This window comes from Anas acuta, chromosome 11 (assembly GCF_963932015.1).
Source record: "Anas acuta chromosome 11, bAnaAcu1.1, whole genome shotgun sequence".
Lineage (NCBI taxonomy): Eukaryota > Metazoa > Chordata > Aves > Anseriformes > Anatidae > Anas > Anas acuta.
In genome coordinates, this window is record NC_088989.1 from 7,034,279 (window position 1) to 7,044,251 (window position 9,973).

Genomic DNA, 9,973 nt, shown 5'->3' on the forward strand with positions numbered 1-9,973 from the left:
ATACTGAAGAAAAGGAGGACTGCTGAAAATGCTTTAGCTAGAGGCCCATCTCTTACTCTGCCAGATAAAGGTAGCTGTGGAATCAACCTCATTAACATCACAGGATCTGCTGGTTAAATAATAGATGATATCTGCCTGCTCTGCACTTCACCCTAGCCCTGCAAAGCCAAAGGGAAGAAGTTTCTCATTCCTGGTCCACCAGAAGTATTGAGCCATGGATGTGAAACAATGGTTTGAGGAATGCTTCACAGGAGAAACTTTCTGCATATGAGAATTCAGTTAAAAAATAATAATACTTTCCAGTTGGCAACACAGTTGTTTCCTGCTGTTTTTTAATGTTGCATTCTGTTTTCTTTTTTCTCCCCCTCCTCTTTTATTTTGTCTAACTTGTTGTTCTTGCACATTCCCTTACCCAGGAATGTTCAACCAGAGCACTGCCACCAGGACGAATCTGCTGAGGACTACCAAGAGACACATGGAAAATCAAGTGTAAATGACCAGTGATGCAAGGGAGCCAGGCCCCCTGTTAATAAACCAGCCTGCAAGTGCTTGTCCCAAACAGCCAAAAACATCATCATCCTTCTGCAAAATACCACAAAAGTGACTTTTGTCCTTTAAATCTGATTTATAACCCTTTGAGATGTCATTGAGACTATAGTCAAGATCTCTAACAGGACAAAATTATTAGCAAATATAAATTTAATTCAAGGAATTAAAAATGATATGGGAAAATCACCATTGACAGGCAAGCAAGAAGAAATATACTGGAATTAGCAGAGTCCTCTGCATACATACACATTTTCTCTAGCAGATGTTCTGTCTATCTTTTTTCTTGCAAGCAACCACCCTTGGTCAAAATGCTGCAGACGCTTAAAAAAAAAAAAAAAAAAAAGATATTCCTCATTTTGTAACTTTTAGCAATGTTTATTTTGGGTTAGCAAAATTGTCTTCTGTCTTAAGATGTTTAATGATTATTTGAAAGCAACTTGATGAATAGAAAAGAGTGTACTCCCACTTGGGGCAAATGTATTTTTGGCCTGATTCATAATAATTAATCTCTGTCGAAGTGGAATGCATTAATTTCTCCTACTGGTAGGGGCTTTACTTCTGTTTCTTTTCCTAGGCTGGATGGTTCTGCTCCAGAGGCATATTTCCTGATTAAAGTGGACCGCGACCGGGTACTCAGGTTATGTCACTATTATCTAAACGATCTTTTAAAGAACACAGAGTACTTGTTCTTGCAGATATCTTACGCTCCACATTTAATCATGGACCTTTGTAGCTTGTTATTTCGAGAATTCAGATTACTGCAAATTAAAAGTCTCTCCGTCCTTGCCAGTGCTCAGTGACATAAAATAAATCCACATATTAAGGGGGAAAAAAACCTTGTCAAATTGCACTGAGGGACAAAAAGCAAAGGAAAGCAGGCTTTGCAGCAATGTGGAAACACGGTCTGCAGCACAGCTATAAAGGGAAATGTTATAATTTGCTAATATTTCCCATGTAGCCACAACTTCAGCAGGGATGCAGGCAGAGCCAGCCCTGGCCAGAGTGCAGCTCCTTTTTTAGTAAAATTGTTTTGTCCCCACAGTGCTGCAGAAGTCCTCCAGCCCCCGCTGCCCCCCCAGCACATCAGGGGCACTGAGCAGGGAACATCTCCGGCCCCTGGGACACAGCAGACTCTGTCCCTGCCCCACCAGGTTCCTCCCCACGAGGGCTGGTGGCAGCATTGCTCCTCTCTTCATTTTGAATGTGGCATCCAAGGAGCAGACAGAAACCGTCAACTCCTTTTTTTTTTTTTTTTTTTGGCTTTGAGAATGAATAACTTGCAGGCGGCTGTAAAAGATGAGATGCAGGGCAGGATTTCACAGGCTGCAGGATGAAAAGCTCTGCATGGTGTCGTTACCATTTTCTGTCCTCAGTTTTGCCCCTGTTGCTCTGGTCCAGGGAGAGACATAAAGTAGTGATGGGGACAAATGCTGCCAGGCCCGGTCATGCTCCATTCCCCATTGATGTCTTCCAATCCCAGAGAAGTCTTTGGCCTTAAAGTTTTTAGGAATCTATCCTACCAACAAAATTGTTGCCTCTTTGGGTGGGACAGGCTGCCCTCAGTGGAGATGTGTGAGCAGAACAGACAGAGAAGTAGGGGTGAGTGGGCAGGGGGTGGACCACAGCAAAACAGGCTCGGAGTCAGTATGGGCCTCTGAGGTGATGCTGTGAGATAAAGGGCTGCTAACGAGGCTAATAAGGAACAATGAGAGTGAATGAAGTGAGCAGCAAGTAGAAGAGAGGGCTGGAGGCAGCGTGGGGAGGGCCACCTGGACATGAAGCGTGGGTATGAGGCAGGGGTGGAATTAGGGTAAATTAGGAAATAGGGATAAGGGTAGAGGTGAGGACAGAATGGGGTGCAGGTAAGAGGAGCAGACTTGCACTGATGAGTTTAATGAAGAAAGTTGTTGTCTATCAGCATCTTGCTTTCACCAGTGCTTGTTTGGAGCTTATGGCTTCAGCTCTGAGCCCTTGCCATGACAAAAGGTTCCTGTCCCTCCCTAAACCCCCCAGAGACTGCCTGCATCTCAGCCAACACACAAGGCAGGTGCCTGCTGACACACTGTGTGTGGACAGGGGGATGCTGCCCAGCCTGCAAGAATGTGTCTCGTCCAGGGAACTATGTACTGCACAGAGAGATGAGCCTGGGGACGTGATCAGGTACTCCTGCCTTTTGGGAGAGGGCTGGTTTGATTGCTTATTCTGCTACCTTCTGCTGGCCTGAGTGGCTCTGAATCCTGGAAGGATGCTGTCTGTTGGATTCCCCCTCCCTATGTGATGGGAGGTGGATCTGGGGCTTCAGGGCAAGGCAGGGTCATCCCACGATTAAGGTCTTATGCACTTGAATGCTACCCTGATGAACTGGATTCACTTTTCTCACTTACCTGAAGCCTACTTTTGTGTTTCTGGCCAAGGGTTGGGTTTTGCAGGCACTGAGTATTTCCAGCTGCAATAGGTATTAATAAAAGAGTGGGTTTTATATGTAAATTGTAAAAGCCTCTGAAAAAACAAGGTTTCTGGCTGATTTGGACACCCCAAAATTAGTAAAAGTGGTAGCATTTTATTTTAATATGATTATTTTTCATTCCTCCCTATCCTCACAGCATGTGATCTAACTGCAGGAATACTTATGTTGCTTTTTGGATGACCTGTTAATGAGAAGTACAGAAAGCCCATGAGGCTCCAAACAATCTTGTCTCGCTGACTGCTGCATGAGCACAGAAGTAAGGCACAGTGCCATGCAGTAAACAGCAAGCAGAAAACTGAACATAAGATCATTAAAACACACCATCCACCCGGTGCAGATGAGGGGCAGGAAATTCTGAGGAAAACCTTTGGGAACTTAGCTGCTGTAGCTGAACTCAAGTTAGGGTGAAGATGGTGCTCATGTTAGTCCTCGTATTACTGCATAGATGAGGTCCAAGTTCAGCCCCTCGCCTGACACTGGATCATATTTATTCTGACACTAGGTGTTATGTTACTTTAGGAATAAAGCAGTCACTTGCTGACAGAGTGAGCTGTGCTTGCTGTGATGGAAGATGACGTTACTGGGCCCTGCATTAGAGGCTGAAGATGGCTGATCAGTTACTGCATCTCCAGACCCTGCTGGGAACCTGAACTGTTAACCTGAATGCTCATTTTTATGTGTTTTCCACTGAAACTGTTTAAAAGCATCTCTGTTACTGCGAATTCCTGCTTATTTGTCATAAAGGGGGAAAAACACCAAACAGGAATTAACAAGAGGATTTTCTTTGTGACTTCAGTGCCTCATTAGGAGGTTTATGATCGGGCTTTGGGAAAGCTTTCCTTGAATTATTTTAAGGTTCTAATGATAAAAACCTCAGGGAGGTCATGCACATGGGGGATTTAATACCCCTTCAGAACCATCTGGCATTAGATTACATCCAGGGAAAGAAGAAAATCTGGCAGTAATATTCATCTCCATTAACCCAGAATACAGGCTGATATGATTATAGCAGAGAAAATGCTCTCACTCTGTCACCAGGAAAAGCTCTTAATAGACCTGGCCTAAATTGGTTTATAAAACTGAAGACTTCTTGAAGCATGGATCTGCCCTCTCATTGAGTGCATTAGCTTTGGCTTTTAATATGTTTTATATCTTTTTAACCTTGACAACTAATATGTTAGAGTATAAAGTATTGCTAGGGTGAAAGACTGTTTGGAGCTCCCAACTTACTCAGTGCAGGCAGTGTTAGTAGTGTAAGTATAGTGCTGGAGCACGGCCCATTCATGCATTGCTTCTAGTTTTTTTTTTTCAAGAGCAACAACGAGATCACGGCCCCAGTGACATCCTCAGCAAAACTCCCACTGACGTCAGTGGCAATTAGACAACCTCCCCTCAAACCCTTCCCCTGAGACCCCGAACCAGCAGGGTGCTTAAGCATGCATTTGGCCTGGAGCATGCTGACTGCTGTAGGATTTACTTACTTTGCTCCAGGAAAGCCTGTATTTACATTCTTGGCTAAACCAGGAGTTTAGTGGAAAGTATAGAAACTATGAAAGGGGAGAGTGAGATGGATCCATATGGGGCTGGAAGCCTGCTCTTCTCTGCCCCTCAAGGTGAGGGTGCTTGGTGGAAACACAGCTGAGAGTGCAGCACCCCAGGGGGATGGTGACTTTGCAGACAAATTCACTGCCTTTCACCCTAACTGCTGGGCAGGCTCTCCTCTGCCTCCTGCACCACTCATTAGTTCTTCCATCATTTTTATCTTGTCATTCCCTGTTAGCACAATGACTTCTCCAGTGATGATCTCTCTCCCCCTCCAATTTTCCTGTCCTTTTACCTTCCCTTCCCTCTGCTCCCAGCTCCGTGGCCGGACAGCTCCTTTCCTTCAGGCAGAGTTATGATTCACTTGCTGCATGGAAAGCAAAACCATATGGGAGATGAGAAAAGGCCATTTATCTCAAAGTCTATTAAGATGTGAACATCTCGCATTAAGGCTTCAGCTCAGCCAGGCTTTCTTGCACATGTTGCTGTCATCTCTTTCCACCAGAACAGGGATGGACTCCCTGAGTCAGACAAAGTGATCCTCTTAGCTTGTCGTGAGGTTTGTTCCTAGCGCAGCTCTGCATACAAAACATTTAAAGGGAGGGAGGAAGAGAGAGAGAAAAGCACTGTCATGTCTTTTCCCTTGTTCTGAGAAGCCACTTGTGCCAGCTTTCCCTCTGGAAACAGCTGCTTGCTGCAGGAAATTGTTACCATCCTGAGACAGGGTTGTGAAGGAGAAACCAGAGTGGGCACCAAGCCTAGCAAAGGGGAGTTAGCTCTGTGTTCATGAGTCAGATGAATCTCCTCGGTTGACTGAGGGGGGATGATATTCCTGAATCAGTAACTGCTCAAATCAAAAGGTAGGACCAGAAGGCGAGTTCCCAGGAATACCTGCTGGGTGGTTGGGCACAGGGCTGTAAGCTCTATGTATGGCACAAGACACTACTCTGGGGCCACCACATACTTTCACAACCGAGGAGGACTTCAAGCATGGTACCGGGTCCTTAGTGCTGGTATTGGTCCCTGCTTCCTTCCTTTCTGCAGTCACCATCAAATAAATAAATAAATAAAACGTGCTCTTTTAATTCAGGGTGAAAGCATCTTTCACACTTCAAGAATTAAGAGAGAGGGGGAGACCTCCAAACCGCAGCTCCAGTGGATGTCCTGCAGTGTCTGCTCTTGTGTTTCTGCTTCCTTCTCTGGGGTTGTAACACATTTGCTGACGGATTTATGCTGCAGTTGGAAACCAGAACCCAGGACAGCCTGTTCTCCTGCTTCGTGCTATAAACATAAATACGCTCGCGTAGCCGTTTGTATCTGGTTCTTTCTATCTGCAGAAGGATTTTATTAGCTTTCTCTAAAGCGGTCCTGAAGGGGAGCAAGAGACCGGCAACAAAAGGAAGTGCTTGAACAGGAACAAGAATAAAAAGGAGCAAAGGGCAGGAAGTTGCTAAGAGACCACGCAAGCGAGAGCAGGGAATTAATGGCAGATATCAAAGCGGCTATTGGAAACCGCATGTTTTCCTACAAGGGCTCATTTATTGAGTAGGAGCTGCAATCGGAAGGCAGCAGAGTCGCCCTGGTCTGAAGTGTATTTGTAGCATGGAGAAAACTTTTTCCCATCTCCAGCTTTGTGCTGTGCTGGGTGCATTGCTCGGTTAGTGACAGGCCTTTAAATTAACCCGTGTTGTGGAGCAGCAGAGCGAGTAATGTGGAAAAAAACGCAGCCTCTGTGGTTTAAGTAAACCTCACCCAGCGCATTGTTAGACACTACCTGAGATGAGATTTCACCAGATTTGGGTTCTGAATGAGTTATCCCAGCTCTCCCACATGGGAAGCTGGGGCCTAGAGAGTCAGCACAGTGTGGGAACCGCTGAGTAACTCCAGGCAGGCCGCACAGAGCTCTCAGCCGCTTTCTCAAAAGTTTTTCTGGAAAAAGCCCGTGCTGACCCCCTTAGTACCTACAGATCCTAGACCCAGCTGAAACCAGCTCTGTCACAGCCCAGCAGGCACCCTGAGCAAGCCAGAGTGTGTTGCTGGCTGTGCTCGCATAGGCAAAACTCCTGCGGTCTTGCCGCCGCCGCTCGGGGAGAAGCGCTCCAGCGATGCTATTTCAAACGATTCCAGCTGCTCTCCACTCCCTCGGAGATATCATCAGAGGGTAGTCGCTTACACTGAGATTACTTTAATGATATCAAGGGGTGTGGAAGAAGGCTGCTAATTAGTAAACCCTCGAGGTACAAAGATATAAATAGCCCCGGAGCAGCGAGAGCAGATCCAAATCTGCAGCCTAACATTATCTTGGGCTGAAAGCATTACGTGTCGACTGATTCCACTGGAGGAGAGTGATTGAACTTTCCTGTTAGGCTGAACAGCGGGGCTTGTTTTGATTGATAAAGCTCCTTGTCAGAGTTTGCAGTGTATTATCAATGTATTGACACCTGCCACGCCTGAGACAGGAGCAGCAGTAGCAGGAACTTAGTCTGGGATGAGCAATCATTTTGCAGAGAAATTACTGGCTTGTACTTTTACTTACTAAAATAAATAACATAGTACCTATCTCAATTTCCATTGCCAACTGCTTGAATATTCTTGGGGTCCAGCCAAAAGGCAAAGATTGTGATAAGCAGCTGAAATTCATCAACTGAGAATTTGCTAGAAAAATAAGCCCATGCTACCCGGTACCGTCATGGCAGAGAGGAAACGTCTGTGCTGGGAGAGGTGGAAATTGCAGCGTGGCCCATTCTCAGCCTGTTTGCAGACTCAGTAGCCACATCCCTCATCCCAGTCTGGTGCCACTTCATTCTCCCTCTTTCTGAGTGACTGCAAATAGCAAACGAGTCAGCTCCTCCTAAATCGCCAGCATGTATTTTAATGCAACCTACTGTACTCCTTACACTTTCTGTAGGGATTTCTTAAGGTTTGGTGTTGTGATTTATTTATTTATTTTTGGTTGGTTGGTTGTGGGTTTTTTGTTTTGTTTTGTGCTTTTTTTTTCAGTCCTAATGCTGTGTTTCTTGAACCCAACACAAACCAGCCGCTTGCAGCAGATTGACAGCACTATCACCCTGTGATAAACTCAGGGAATTTGGTTTTAAAGTGGAGGCTGTCTTAAGGGAAGGCGCAGGGGGAGCACAAAAACTAGAACAAACTTCCCTTCAAAATACCAGCCCAGCCATGAGCGGGGACTTGCAGAACTGTTCCCGAGCGCGGTGTCGGAGCAGCACACGTGAGGAGTGCTCTGCAGGACCACACAAGTTCGCTGCTATTCCTAAATCCTCGCCTTGCAACCGGGAAACTCCTGCCAAGTCGTTTGAGACAGTGGCACCTGGGAAGTATTATGTGAGTCTGTATTGCATCATGAGAACCCTATTTGCACTTAATTACATATCTCCCTCCTTCCCTCCCCCCAGTAGAACAAGCGGGACAGATGCTGCATCTACAAAGTGAGAATGAAACACAGTTTTTAAGTGGAATCTGACAGCCAGAAGTGTAAGAGCAGACTTCAGACAAGATCCCAGCAATGAAGATCCTCGCAGTATTGAGCAGCTCAGACTGGTCACTTTTGGTGCCATCTACAGCAGTGACCCCATGTATCCTAACGCAGGTCTGTCTTGTGCTCCTGACTCTTTGTGCCAAATAGTGCAGAAATGTCAGCGGAGAGGTCTTGACCGCCCTCTTCTCCCTTGGTTCCTCTCTGTGAGCCCATGTGATCCCACCCAAAAGCCCAGACATTATTTTCACAAACCTCCTGCCAGCTGTTTTGTGCACTGCTGGTTATAATTACTGTAAAATTACTGTAAGCGCGTTAAGATGCCTTGCAAGGATTAACCTGCAGAATGCACGGGTGCCTCTGCATTTGGGGCAGCAGGTTAATAAGTATCAGTTGGGCTAACAGATGCAGGCTGCTCTGGAAGGGCTGAGCGATGGAGAGGCAGGAAAGGCTCATGCCAGCTTTGCTGACCCATGGCGTGTAACAGCAGCATCACGGCGTTGTGTTTAGCAGGAGCAGATCCCCCGTAAACAGATGCAGCTTGTAGGTGGGCGCAGATCCATCGCCAGCTAACACCCACCTGAGGCCTGGTGTTTATTCCCTGGAAAGGCTGGAAGGCAAGATATTGCTGTTCTGTAGGGCACCTGGGCTGTATTGATGACAAATGTGCAAAGTGCTCTTTTTAAAGCAGCCTGTTGGAAGTGTGTCTCTGCAAGCATTTCTACCGTGGACTCATTACTCAAGCCCTTGCAGTTGTGTGGACTTGGAGGCTTTAGCCTTTTACTTTCCCCTCATTTACAAGTCAAATCTCCCATTCCCTGCCATGTAATCCAGGAGAAGAAATACATTTCCTATTTACAGAAGGCCATGGTAATGCAGTCACTGATCTGGCACAAGCATGGGCTGCTGGAAAGCAGGAATCCTCTTTGCACTGCTCTTTCCCCACCAGCTCCCATGCAATGGCTCTGTAATTCATGGGGCTGGGCTTTGATTCAGTAGTTTCTTTAAGGAGGGCCTCAAAGGTATGATGGAAAAGTATGTTTATCAGATGTGATATAGTTGAATGAATAATGTGAACGTTCCCCAACGTGAAAAAAATGCAAATTCGGCAAGGAAAGTTTTAATTTACCAAGTTCAAAATTTTTTCAGTTAGTAACTATTGCTGACAAGTGGGGTTCCTCCAAATTTTGTGTTGACTATTCAACTGCATGGAAACCACTTGATGCGACATTTAAGGAAATGCAGATCACAAGCTGCTACTGTGCAGCTCCTCTTACAATGGTTTTCAGAACAAAATGGAAGATCTTTCATGGTTTCACTTTAAAACTTGTCTGATTAAATCTGTCATTTATTTAGGCGTAGTCTGCATTCTGAAATATAAGAAGGAAAATATATGTGAGTAAATGCATGCTTTGACACTTTAAAATTTCCAGCATCATTTCAGAATGTGGGTAAATTCGCTCTATAAATGAATCACAAATACTTTTTGATACACTTTCATTTCAACATGTGTTAAATGAGTAAATATTGGGACACAAACAAAAATAATTCAACTCGCCTGTTTGCTTTGACTTGTGGGTTAAGCATGTTCTTCTAATACATACCAAGGCTAACTAGTTTCTAGCCTACTTGGCACAATAAAGAAATGTGCATGTCTAGCTTTGCAGCTGAAATGTGAGTCATTATTTCAATTAAGTGTTTTTTATGCTGAGAAACACTCTCTTTATATAAGAGAAAACACTGTTTACAATACAATGTGTATTGGATACTACTAGATGAACAAATATTTCTTTTATTAGGATTGTGATTGATTTCTTCTCTGTAAAGTTCTAATAAACTGTCCCACACTCTCAGTTTTAAACATCTTTCTGATTTTAATGAAGTGTCTGCTTTTATGATGTGTCCATTTTAATGATGTGTGA

At 45.0% G+C, this 9,973-nt stretch overlaps 1 long non-coding RNA gene across 8 annotated transcripts in view; it reads left to right on the plus strand.

The window, feature by feature from the left end:
• LOC137862387 (uncharacterized) overlaps window positions 1-894 on the plus strand; it is a 63,345-nt gene extending 62,451 nt beyond the window's left edge. For all 8 annotated transcript variants that reach the window (XR_011100223.1, XR_011100221.1, XR_011100220.1 and 5 more), the window contains one exon: window positions 417-894. This is a non-coding gene — a long non-coding RNA (uncharacterized lncRNA). The remainder of the gene's footprint in view (window positions 1-416) is intronic.
• Window positions 895-9,973: the final 9,079 nt, after the last annotated feature.